This window comes from Aulostomus chinensis, chromosome 15, assembly GCF_037954235.1.
Source record: "Aulostomus chinensis isolate RoL2024-O1b breed Wild chromosome 15, RoL_Achi_v1.0, whole genome shotgun sequence".
Taxonomy (NCBI): domain Eukaryota; kingdom Metazoa; phylum Chordata; class Actinopteri; order Syngnathiformes; family Aulostomidae; genus Aulostomus; species Aulostomus chinensis.
In genome coordinates this window covers 21,781,945-21,795,559 of record NC_141334.1, presented here as the reverse complement: position 1 = coordinate 21,795,559, position 13,615 = coordinate 21,781,945, and the positions used below count along the sequence as shown (strand labels likewise).

At 44.6% G+C, this 13,615-nt stretch overlaps 1 long non-coding RNA gene across 1 annotated transcript; it reads right to left on the bottom strand.

The window, feature by feature from the left end:
* Positions 1-11,368: 11,368 nt before the first annotated feature.
* On the bottom strand, positions 11,369-12,735 carry LOC147249161 (uncharacterized). Its single transcript, XR_015119575.1, has 3 exons — positions 12,420-12,735; positions 11,897-12,027; positions 11,369-11,731 (listed from the first exon to the last, which is right to left on the bottom strand). It is a non-coding gene; the product is annotated as an uncharacterized LOC147249161 (long non-coding RNA).
* Positions 12,736-13,615: the final 880 nt, after the last annotated feature.

Here is a 13,615-nt window from a genome sequence, read left to right as displayed (position 1 = left end):
AACAACAACAGCAGAAAAACAAACAAACACACAAAAAACAGTAACAACAATAACAACAAAGAGAGAGAAAAAAAAGGAAAAACATTGATTGCAGAATTTCCAGTGCAGATTTACCATTTGGTTTAACATAATTTTTCAAATAAATGTCTGAGTGTGTGAATATGGATCAGTTGTGCATGGCATGTGTGTTATGTGTGTATGCGCGTGTGTATGTGTGTGCTACGGTTTGTCTTGGATGCTGTGGGTAGCTGACTGTAGCTGATGTGGGGGACCAGAACATCACACCCCCAGTCCAGGATAGCAGGCAGGTCTGGACCAAGCCACCAGGGCACCCAGAAACCCCCAGAACACAGGGAGCCCCAGGCCACCTCACCCCTCAGGAAACAGCCACAGGCCCAACCCATGCCAGGACCCGCAGGAACGCATAGGAGCAGTAACCCCCTCCCGGAGGCAGCCCACAGAGAGACAGGGCAGACAGAGGACCCCGGGCCCACCAGGCACCCCCCCCCCCCCCCCGCAGCACGAGCTGAGCCCAGGGGCATAGAGTCCTTCTGGCCCGAGATCCGGCCAGAGCCCCCTAAGGGGCCTGCCAGCGGCGAGGATGACACCCGCCCACACCCCACGCCCAGGCTGGGCAACCACAGCCCACTGCCCCCTTACAGAGCTACCCCCAAACCCCTCCATCCATCCCCTGTCCTCCCCCTCCCCCCAGGGCAGGCCAAGCTTCAGGCTATAAGGCACCACCAGCCAGCAACCCCCCCCCCCCCCCCCCAAAAAAAGGGAAAAGGACCTCCCACTCACCCGAGAGGCCCATGCCCGCCTGCCGGGGTGAGCCGAAGGCACCCGCGCTCGGGACCGCCACCCCCAGACAAAAATCAATCGTCATCTTCCTCCATACAGGGGCTGAGCACTCCATAGATACGGATGCGGTCCCTGGCGTTGGGGCAAGAAGTCCAACGATCTAACTATCTTCTCCAGTTTTATGTGTTACAAGGAGGTGCTTATGTGATCGCTTCTGCGTGCAAGTGTGTATTTTTGATCTTCGTGTTATTTTGCAGAATCTTCTGTCTGACCACGTGCCAGCACCATCTGTTCCCATCGTAGACTTCTTGTTGCAGCTGTGAAGATAAAAACCTCTCTTTCCTTGATTCATGGCCTTGCTCTTCTCTCCCACGGCCTTGCTCTTATCTCCCACTACTTCATCCCACCGTAGAAATTCTGTGGACTCTGTTCTGACTTCATTAGCTTGAGGGAGTGATGCTAGCCATGAGCTACACTCCTGCTATTCCCTGTTGTGACCTTTTCACCTGTGTCCACTCTTATACAGTCTGGTCTGTGCTTCACTGCCTTGTGTTTCCTGCACTCTATTTTAAGTAAATATATGTATAAAGTTAGCCCCAGTTTAAGCAAATATATATGTATGGATTAATCTACAGTTGAAGCAAATATATGAATAAATTTATCTACATTTCCCCCTGTTGAACACTACTAAGTGCTCAGTTTTTCAGCCGGATAAATTTATAGCTGATCATCCAATTGTGGGGTCTCATCAGTGTACTCATCTACCCAGACGAGCTCAGGTCCATACTCATCCAGGGGAGGAGCTGAGGGTTCAGTGGTGGACAGCATCTGGTATGCTGGAGGAGGCCCATTCTGCATATTAACTTTCTTCTTCACTGCTGCTGAAATCACACGCTCACACATAGATCTGATTAGTGGGATACAACAACAACCAACAATAATCAATAATGAAATGCAACCAAGATGCCAGAGAGAACACTCTTAATCATTCCCGACCATTTGCCGAACATATTTTCAAGCCAGCCTGTAAATGGATCATCAATTCCTGAATGCTCCTTTAATTCTATCGACAAAGCCCTCAGTCCATCTAATGCTCTAGTCACTGATCCGTCTGGGGTTTTAGGTCGGTCATGTTGGTCTCTGTTGTCATCATTTGGTATGTCGGGGAATACCCTGCTTGCTTGCTTTGCAGCTATATCTGCAGCTTGGTTTCCCTTAGCCACTATAGTTCTGCTTGTATTATGTCCCTTGCACTTCACTACTGCAACCGTTTCAGGGAGCATGAGTGCTTCCTCTAATTCTCTCATCATGGTCTCATGTCTGATTGGTGTGCCTGTGGAGGTGCAGTACTTCTCCATTCTGGGAGTTGCACATGTGTTGCGTTAACCGCATATGCTGAGTCCGTGTATATGTTCACTCTCTGTCCCTTCCCTAATTTGCATGCCTCAGTGAGTCCCACAATTTCTGCCTGCTGTGCTGAGGGGCCATCTATCACTTGCCCTGTTGCTAGAGTTTCATAGGTTCCATCTGCAGATAGTTTCACTACTGCCCATGCTGCGGAGAGTGAACCATCATGTTTTCTAAAACAACATCCGTCAGAAAACAATGTGCATGTGGCGTCATGATTAGGTGTTTCCGTCAGGTCCTCTCCCAGTTTCGAGTCTTGTATGGCTCTCGGGGTGCACTCGTGCGGTTCCCCTTCTGTCATGTGATCTGCCATATTTATCCCCTCGTGGGTGTAAGTCAAATTAGATGCCAACAGAGCTTTCTCTATTCTGGACTGTCTTGTTCCTGTCAGAGTGAATGCCTCAGAGGATACCAACCCCACAACTCCATGAGAGGTCAAGATTGTACATGGGTGTCCTGCTATGAGATGTTCGCTTTTGTGTAGTAATTTAGTCAATCGTGCTGCGTGTTTTACGCAAGGTGGATGTTTGGTTTCGACTGTGTCTAATGCTACACTCAGATACTTTAACACTGCTCGCCTACCTCCCTCTGTTTTCTGGAAAAGAACACCATTCATGGTGTTGCCTTTTTCAGAAACATCAAGGTAAAAAGTCTGAGAGTAATTTGGTGCTGTAAGAGCGGCTGCTGTTGTTTCACTTGAACAAATGAGTCCTCTGCTTCTGGTGTCCACACCAAGGGATTAAATCTATTCTTCAGTCCTTGTTTGTTAACTAGCCGGCGAAGCGGGGTCGTCTTGTGGGTGTAGTCGCTAATATGATGACGGCTGTAGCCTGTAAGGCCCAGAAATGACATCATGTCACAAACTGTTTGAGGTTTGGGATATCTCAGAATGGTGTTACGATGCTCTGCAGAAATGGAAGTGGCGTTACCGGCGACTAATCTTCCCAAAAATGTTACTTGGGAGCGCACACATTGTAATTTGGATTTTGACACTTTAAAGCCTCCTAAGGCTAGGGATTTCAGGCATGCCTGGGTGGCTTGTAGACACTCAGATTCAGTGGGTGCGGCAATGAGAAGATCATCTACATACTGTAGTAACATGCAACCTGGCGGGAGGTGGAGGGTTTCAGATAAATGTTCATGTAGCGCACGATTGAACAGGCCAGGTGAGAGAGAGAATCCCTGAGGGAGAACCGTGTACTGATATCTGTGTCCATTTTTCGTGAATGCAAGTACTTGCGCAGTTCAACTGGCAGAGGTATTGAAAAGAATGCGTTTGCTAGATCAATCACTGTGAAAAACTGTTGTGTTGGAGATAGTTGAGACAGGGCAGTGTGCGGATTTGGAACCGGGATAGGAGGCGTGATTACACGTGCATTAACAGCTCTCAAGTCATGAGCCATTCTCCAATCTCCTTTGGGTTTCCCTACAGGTAGAATAGGAGTGTTCCAAGTAGAGGTGGAAGCCTCCAGAACACCTTTTTGTTCAAGGTCCTTGATAATCTGAGTGATGGGCCCGACAGCACCGGGCTTAGGTGGACATTGTGATATCCAAACAGGCGGTTCGGGTGACATTTCAAATGTTACTGGTGTTTCAGGGTCACAGTGTCCTACATCTGTTTTTCCTTCTGACCACACCGAAGGCGATATGGTACTGAGGAGTTCTGTAGTCATGTCACTATCTGAATTTTCACGTCCATGTTGTCTCGTCAACTCACATTGTTGCAACACTGATGGGGTCACAGTGTGATGAGTGATGCGATAAGTCTCTAGGGAGGCTGAATATGTTAAACCTGCCACCTGTGTCTGTTTCCAGTTGGTCACTAAATGGGCCGCTTTGGTCATTGGTCCGTGATCCTTAGCATCCACTCTAACTCCCACCAACATTGAGATATGTGGGACTGAGGTATCTGACATCTGAAACCATTCATCTTGTTCGGGGGTCAACACCACATGGGCTGCCACTCCTGTTTTATTTACATATATACAATCCGACTGCAGCATCCAGTGTGAACCATTCACTTGACCAAACGCCTCTTCATATACCTCATTAGTCTGATATCAATCATAGGAGGATCATAGGGGTGCATGGAGTTAATCCATGGACGCCATTGATGGAAAAGAGTCATCAGACTTTGGGGACCAGGTTCATCTAGACACAGTTCTGCCCAGTAGATGGTAGCGTTCACATTTTCTTTAACTTCAGGTTCATGCATCAACCCTTGTCCATTCACTGAGGAGGCCAGCACCGAGTTGGTAGGTGTCATCTTTATTCCATTAGGGAAAGATATTTCCAGTCCCGTTTCACCACACAAAATAGAAGCATTGCATTTAGTCAACAAGTCTCTTCCCATCAGGGGAATAGGACAGGATGGAGAGTACACAAACTGATGCTGCAAAGTTTGTCCACTGACTGCCGTTCGGAGGGGGTGGGTAAATGGGATGGCAGTTGGCTGTCCATTAAAACCCACTAGTTCCACTTTTCTGTCAGAGATAAGAGCTTCTGGGAGGCTGTGATTTATAGTAGAATATTTTGCTCCTGTGTCCACCAGCATGTCAACAGCTACTCCCTCTACTCTTACTCTTTAACAGGAGGTCAGCCAATCCCCCTGCTGTTGGAACTGGGCACCCTTATTGTGGCGGCAGGTACCAGTCCTCCCTTTCCCACTGAGGCATCTGGTATTGTTGTGGAGTCAGGTGTTGTTGTGGTGCCTGATGGTCCTGTGGTGGTCCTCCCTGACCACGCCCACGTCCCCTCTGGGATGGAGGTTTGTTAGGACAGTATCGTGCCCAATGATCTAGTGCCCCGCAGACATAACATCCCTCCCCCTACGGCGGCCCCTGGTTACCGTTCCCACCTCACGACCACTGCCTCCTCCTCTCTGTTGAGAGTAACCACGCCCTCTGCCTCCTCCTCGTTGGAGAGGGGCCTGATAGTACTGAGGCTGGGGTCCAGGTGGAGCCCACTGGTACTGCAGTGGATAGTACGGTAAGGCTGGTACCACAGGTGCAGGCATTACTGGTGCCGGTGGCGCAGGTGTGGCCTGCTGTTGCACCATCTGTTTCTCTGCTTTGGCAGACTTCTTTGCACCGGTTGCTTGTTCTCTGGCTTGTGCTATTTGGAGTTTAGTCAGTTGCATCTTCAAGTCCTCTAATTCTTTATTAGATTTAGCTGAGTCGCTGTCTTCTTGTCTGAGTCTGTGAGTAAACACTCTGCACCACTGTGCCAAGTTATCTCCACTGCAATGAGGATCATTTTCCATCTCACTGCGCACCTTCTGTGACACTCCTGTTAACAGAGCCATTATTCTCTAGTAGTCCACCACCATATTCTTCTTCTGTGTCTCTATATACTTGCTCATCTCTCTCTCTCTTCTCCCTGTCCTCTCTACTTTCCCTGTTTCCACCTTCATTTCTCAATCTCTCTTCTTCTAGTCTCCTTCTGGCTTCTTCTAACTGCTCTCTCACCTCATTGTATTCTAACTGTCCCTGTCCACCGGAGGCCTCATCCTCCTCTTCCTCAAACTCCACCTGCACATCTCCCGTCACCGAGATAACAGGCATCTGCAACACTGCTGCAGGCGCTGGAGGTGCCGACAGACCTGAGTACGGAGGAGGTTTCTCCTGCGTTCCTTTCAGCGTCTGTATGTGACACCTGGTTCCGGCTGCCATGGCCATCAAATGCAACATTGCTCTCCACTCATCTTTCTTCTGACCTGCTTTAGCATGCTTCTTCTGACTCAATCTGCTGGGTTTCACTTTGTCATGATCCATCACTTCATCATACGCCGTCTTCTCATCCACACACAATCTGTCCCTAATACACTGGAGTCCACCGACTCCCCACCACTTCTGTCCTTTACATTGTTTAGTGTATTCATCAAGGTTCTTGTCTCAATGTTTTCTTTCCCTTGTCATCACCACAATAGCCAGATATCACCTGCGATATTAGGCCTTTCCACCACAACTCCCACTGTTCACAGTTAAGTTTATCATTATTTGCCATGGTCTTTCACAATTGTAAACACACAACACAGTTCAAATGTGGCCACACACACTTATAGAGGTGTCAGTGGATCTTGTCCTCCTCAGTTATTTCTCCTCATATGCTTCTACACTATCCAAGATAGTGCGATGAGGAAACATAGGTCTGAGAATTTTATTGACTCCTCACCAAGTGTCCAATCCCAAAATTCCCACAGACCCCAGAGACACACAGACTGGGTAAGTAATTTTAATCAGAGAGGTTGCTGTTTTCCCAACAAGCTTCTATTACTCGATTTTACTGAGGGGCGGATGTTACTCACTGCAACAGTCTCATTACTTATTCTTCCCACTTCGTCTGTTTTGGATGCCTCAGAACCACCCACACAAATCCCCGTGCACGTTTTTTTTTTTGACGTCTTTTACTTCTCTTATTCTTCTGTGACTTCTTCTTTATGAGTTGTTAACTCAATGGACTCCGACACTTAAGCCTGCCAAGCCTGTAGCGCCAATTTACCGCTGTCCAATTCATATATTCGGGGGACTCTATTGCCCCAGGCCTTGCACCCACTAGCGCCGTTTATGTCACTATATTGGACCCTCACTCCAATATTTTAAATCGGACCCTCACTCCGATTAATTTAAAGTCGAACCCTCTCTTCGACCTTTTATGTCAGACCCTCACTTCGACATTTTAAATCGGACCCTCTCTCCGATTAATTCAAAGTCGAACCCTCTCTTCGATCTTTGATAATTTCTTTTCTGTTAATCTTTGATGTGTCCAATTCACTATGAATGACGGTGGTCTTCACAATTCTCTTAATTTGGATTGTCCAATGGCAGTACTTCGATACAACAGGTGACTGCTTACCTTATTTTATCGGCGCCGTCAGAGACTTGAGAAGTCCGAAGACACAATCGACCGAGTTACCGATGTCCTTCCTTCATATCACGTCGGGGTCACCAAGTTTCTCTGTAGGAATTTTTCAACAAGTCATCATTAATCAATCAGAAGGACCCACAGAGTATATATTGCGCTGTTCAAAATCTGGAGAGGACACCTTCCAGTTGGTTCAAAAGAATTTATTCAGATTAACAGGAAAGAATACAGAGCTCTGGAGATGGTCTTCCCCTATCCTGGAGTCAGCATACGCAGATGCGTCGTCCCTGGCGTTGGGGCAAGAAGTCCAACGATCTAACTATCTTCTCCAGTTTTATGTGTTCCAAGGAGGTGCTTATGTGATCGCTTCTGCGTGCAAGTGTGTATTTTTGATCTTTGTGTTATTTTGCAGAATCTTCTGTCTGACCGCTTGCCAGCACCATCTGTTCCCATCGTAGACTTCTTGTTGCAACTGTGAAGATAAAAACCCCTCCTTCCTCCTGGCCTTGCTCTTATCTCCCACGGCCTTGCTCTTATCTCCCACTACTTCATCCCACCGTAGAAATTCTGTGGACTCTGTTCTGACTTAATTAGTTTGAGGGAGTGATGCTAGCCATGAGCTACACTCCTGCTATTCCCTGTTGTGACCTTTTCACCTGTGTCCACTCTTATACAGTCTGGTCTGTGCTTCACTGCCTTGTGTTTCCTGCACTCTATTTTAAGTAAATATATGTATAAAGTTAGCCCCAGTTTAAGCAAATATATATGTATGGATTAATCTACAGTTAAAGCAAATATATGAATAAATTTATCTACAATTTCAAACAGGAACGCCTCCTCAAGAGACAATACACTACTTCCTTTTACTTAATAATCATTTTTACGGGATAAAATACGTAAAGGGTTTTCTAGGTGTGAAATTTTTCTGTAAACACTGTCACACCAGATACCAGCAGCAATACAGACACTTTTGTGACAAAACATGCAATGTCTGCACCACAGACTGTAAACAGGCTCCAATTCAAAGAATCAATTGTGCCGATTGCAATAGAGTCTGCGCTAACACCCTTTGTTACGAACGAAAATTAAGACGACGTCCAAGGCTCAGAAAGATGGTCAGCAATTGTCATATCAATAAAAAAATGTCCTTGATGCAAATTGACTTACTACATATCCATCAAAGACCCCAAAAAAAGCATCGCTGTGCCTTCAGGCTCTGTGGGATTTGTAAACAACCTAAACAACATCCCCACCTGAGAACATGTTAGAGCATGCCCGCTCGGTCCAGAGCTATGAATCAAGCACAGGAAATGATGCTAAACATCTTTGTTACATGACTCTAAAAAAACAACGGGCTGAACTTTGACACTCTCACAGAGCTGGTAGAGGGATATCTCCAAGACCCTGACAACGATCGCAAAGTCCCTGCAGAATACAAAAAATTACACGGAATATGAAGACCTTTGAGCTCACAAACAAACACCGTGCGATCAACTTTGCAGTCGTCTTTGATAAGAGGCGTCTCCTTGCAGATGGCAGGACATTACCGTTTGGTTATTAGCAGAAGGGTGAAATACGCTGCATTTCTGTCTGTATAGATTGATTGAATCATTGATTGGGATGAGCTGTTGACTTTGCGATACAAGAATTTTGGAATTGAATTGAATTTTGTACTGTGTATTATTTATCAATAATTCATATATGATATATCAATAAAGGCTTCTTTATTCTTCATCTTCCGTCATCCATTTCATTAAGGGTTCAACGTCAATAAAATCTATCTTCACAGTTGTCTAAACAGTCATTTTTACAGAAAACATTGGGGGTGGAACATGGATGAAGTGCATTTTGATCCTCGCTTCCAACTACTGTTCACAGCACTCCTTGTGGGGGCAAGTGGGAGTGGAAAGTCATTCTTCGTAAAACACTTACTCCAAAATATAGAACATACTCTTTCTAGACTACCCGATCGAATAATCTGGTCCTACTCTTCATACCAACCCATGTACAATGAACTGGCTAGAAATGTGAAGATTAAATTCATTGAAGGAATACCGGACACTTTGACGGATGAAAATATCTTTACGCCAAATCAGCACAATCTTTTGGTTGTTGAAGATTGCATGGATACTGGCTCCAATCATGACAAATTAATGAAAGCGCTTACAATGTACCGCCATCATCGCCAGCTATCAGTAATCTTTCTAGTTCAGAACTTGTTTCATCAGGGAAGGCATAGCAGAACGATCAGTTTAAACACTAATTATATCGTCCTCTTCAAATCGCCGTGTGATAAATTGCAGATACGAATATTAGCACAACAAATGTTCCCTGGACGAAGAGAATATTTTCTACAGAGTTTTAATGATGCGACTAAAGAGCCCTATTCATATTTAATTGTGGACGTGAGGCCCAAATGTGCAGAACACCTCCGGCTGCGCAGCAGGGTACTCCCTCACGAGTGGCCCACAGTATATCTATATAAGAAGTGATTTATCAAATTAAAAATGTCAAAGCGGGTTAGAAGAAACTTTCCAGTTTTAAAAGCATTTCTCGCTCTAAAACCAAAGGAGAGGAGAATCATTCTATGCAAAGGCTCAGAAGATCTCACACTGACACTCTGCGAGATTGCTTTGAATGTGTTAAAGGGCAATATTCCTCTCACCTCTGAGCAGTACACTAAATTGAATAAACAAAAGAAGTTTATTAAACTTTTTGCTAACCGTAAAACTGGTGTAAAACATAAGCGTAAGGTGTTGGCTCAGTCTGGGGGTTTCCTCAGTCTGGGGGTTAGGGGCTGCAATCCCATTCTTAAGCAGTTTGTTACTAAGATAGGCACATAGCCGTCGAGCTTCATCATCATGGGGTCATTTAGTAAAATGTACATGATTTCCCCGCAACAACTGGAGACTTTATCGCAGAAAAAGTCATCTACTGAAAACATTGGTGAGAGCGCTCAACATGTTTTGGAAGAGAAAATGGAACGTCTGTTAAAACAACCAGGACTGACATACACCAAAAACTTACATTATAACAAACTACTTGAAAAATATCTGGCCTTGCTCAGAAAGGAGGAGAGTCGGGGACGTGAGATAGTTTTGAAGTTTGTCTCCACACTCTCTGAGAAAGCGGCCGAAGATGCTGAGGGGTTTATGAGAGTTGAAGAGGAAGAACCTTGTGACAACATTGAAGAAGAGATATTGGAAAATATAGGCTCCCGCAATAGGAAAAATGCAGCCTACATTTTACAGAAGCTTCGTAATTCAGACCTTCTAAGATGGAATCGTTCGGGTGAGATAATTGTGCAGGACAAGCCCATTAGAGGCTCTTATATTTTCGATTTAAAGAAGACTCTGTCAGACCGTCGATTCCACGCACGAACCGTACAACGCAGATGAGACGAATTTTTAAAAACAATTTCCGAATTAAATATCCCAATCACAACTGTTACCAACACTCATGCACGTGAGCAATTACGGCTTAAACCCTCCAAAACCTTGAACGAATCGGTTCGCCAGATACGACGGAGTAAGAGAGAATGCGGGAAAAAATCTCAGATGATGTCGTTACTATTAGACACGGATTACAAGAGGACGCCTTCTAAATCGACCGGTGACAAACGCGAGATGTATAAATCTTCACCCGTTGAATGGCATCTATCTACACCAATCCCCTCCAAATGGCTCGATTTCAGTCGATAAAAAGAATTTGTGCAAACTGTATCTTTTTAACCTCTTCCACTCACAGCATATTTTCAGGAAAAAACACCTAAAAAGACATACCCATAGTAAATGTGTAATTACTACACTTTACTAAAAGTTATATGCATGTTCTTGGTGTCCTTGGACATCTAGGGACTTCAGAGAATGTGTTCCAAGTGTCAGAAGTGTTGTATCTGTCATTAAGCCTGAGTAAATTGGAATAAACCAGAGGAAAAATTATGTTTTTTTACTCTCGCCAAAATATTTTATTTTTTTGACAGAGGAAAACACTGTGCTAGCAATGATTTCATGCACCCAGACACCACTGATTAGCTTCATCCACTCCTTGACCACAAATTTACCAAAGTTGATAGAATTTGGGCTAACAGTGAAGCCTACATCAAGGATTTTGTAAGGATACACCCAGGAGAGAACTCAGTTTGGCACAATTTGGCACACTTTTGTGGCAAATTATGCCAAAGGGATTATTTTCTACCTCTGATGAAAACTGGCTCCAAATTACAATACATTTTAATTTTAGTTGTCTACTACTAACTAGTGGAGCTTTTGGATATGAAATTTACCTTGTGCCTCATCATTTTTTATTTTACAATATTCAATTTTTTTTAATTATACAAATTCTATATGCAATACAGAATAATGAAAAATAAAAGGAACTTCTACTTTTTTGGCTCCACAGGGAGTATATTTATTTTCAGAAAAGTGCAAACATAGAAACAAACAACCATTTACATTCAACAATGTAAAATAAAGTAAGAGTACAACAAATATAAAATAAAAAAACCAATATATAACAATATGAAACACAGCAAACACAATTAGAGCAAATGAAATCTAAGTAAGGAGTGCAACAAATTTAACTATTGACAATCTGCAGTAAGGGGATGGAATGGCTTTCCAGCAGCAGTTCTTTTGGAACTTCTTCTCCCTCCTCACTGCTGCATGAAAGAAGGAGTACAGATGTTGAAAGCAACATATTTAGAAGACTGATGATTCACATCAATTTCTACATAAAATAAGACATATAACTACATAATTGAAGCAGTAAAGAGTGTATTATTCATTTTAGAGACCAAAACTACACAATTGATCTGTACACATACCTTGATATAAGCGGTGACACCTCTCTTGCAGGCAAGGGTGGGGGTGGGGGTGGGGTGACTGGTGCAGGGAGTGCTGGAGGTGTGAAAACCCCGATGGACCTGGACACTCCTCACTCCCTTCTTCTTGGAGGCTAAGAAAATGGTGAAAAATTACTATGTGGAACAAAAATAAATAATAACATTTGTACATTTCAACAAAGGACGGAAAAAGTGTGTAAATATGTAGCCATGACCTCTACTATAATTTGTTTACATTTGTATTTACAGATACAATGCAATATCTGAAAACAAAGTTAGCCAAAAATAAACAAATATGGTAAAATAATACTCAATACTATTGAATTGCCAAGCTTACTACTCTGTTTACTGCTACTACTACTGTTTACTACTACTACTACTACTGTTTACTACTGTGTTTACAGGTTTATGACAAACCGGGGGGTTTGGTTTTCCATGAAAATAAAAATTTACACAATTTACACAACACTGAGCCTTACAGATAAATGCAAATACCGGTACTCACTCGTAAATGGGGTCCACGCGACTCGTAAACAGAGCCTCCTCCACAGAGCCGGCGTCATTGCTGCTGTCGGAGTCCGACGAATCCTCTCAGGTAGAGCCTTTAGTTACCGGGCTCCTCTACTGTGGAACCAGCTCTCTCCATGGGTCAGAGAGGCAAACACTTTAACTACGTTTAAGTCCAGGCTTAAGACCTTCCTCTATGACAGAGCCTTCAGTTAGGACTGGTTCAGGTAGCTCTGAACCATTGATAGCTATGCTGCTACAGGCTTAGACTGCTGGGGGACACATCAGGTTACATGGAGCCCTTCCCTCCTCTCCTCTCCTCTCCCCCTCTCTCCTCCTCTCCTCCCTGCACATTTTTGGAACTGTCACTACCACTACTTGTTGCACTTTGTAGTTTGGCCTTGGAGTCTCGCAGTCTCTCTGTGTTTCCACAGATCCACCAGAGCCCCAACCGCTGCCTGCATCGCCCCCCCCCCCCCCCTTATTCCCTACTGTTACACCGGCCTGCGCTCCCCTTCCATGAACCAGTCTGCCATCCAGTCCCCCATCAAGCTGGCTTGCTCTCCCTGCCTCCCCTACCAGAAGTTTCCTTCTTCAACTGTTATTAACATTTCCGTGTTTCTCACATTCTGCATTGTAAACTGTTTTCTTGTCTGTAACAACATCTACTGCACGTCTGTCCGTCCTGGGTGAGGGATCCCTCCTCTGTTGCTCACCCTGAGGTTTTCTCAGATTTTTCCCTGTTAAAAGGGTTTTCTATGGAGTTTTTCCTCAGTCGATGTGAGGGTCTAAGGGCAGAGGATGTTGTTATGATGCCATGTGAAGCCCTTTGAGACAAACTGTTTGTGAAAACGGGCTATACAAATAAAATTGCCTTGCCTTGCCTCTATGTCAACGTCGGACCCCCGCTTTATCTCAAAGAGGATGTCAGCCATGTCCCTCTTGGTGTTAAAAGTTTTTTTTTATTTTTTATAAGCACTTCAGTGGCGAGCGGTTCGGAGGAGATCCCGAGTGTGCAGGGTGCAGTTCAGCGGTCTGCCTTCGTCTGTGGGGCGCTGCACGTAAAAGACGGTGAGAGCGCATAGTTTGCGCAGGTTTTATGCTCGAAGTTTTACGTAGCTGGGACTTGTAGTTCTTGGAATGGTAGGTGTCGATCGATTCAGTACCTTCTCCCCTTTCCGAACACTACAAACA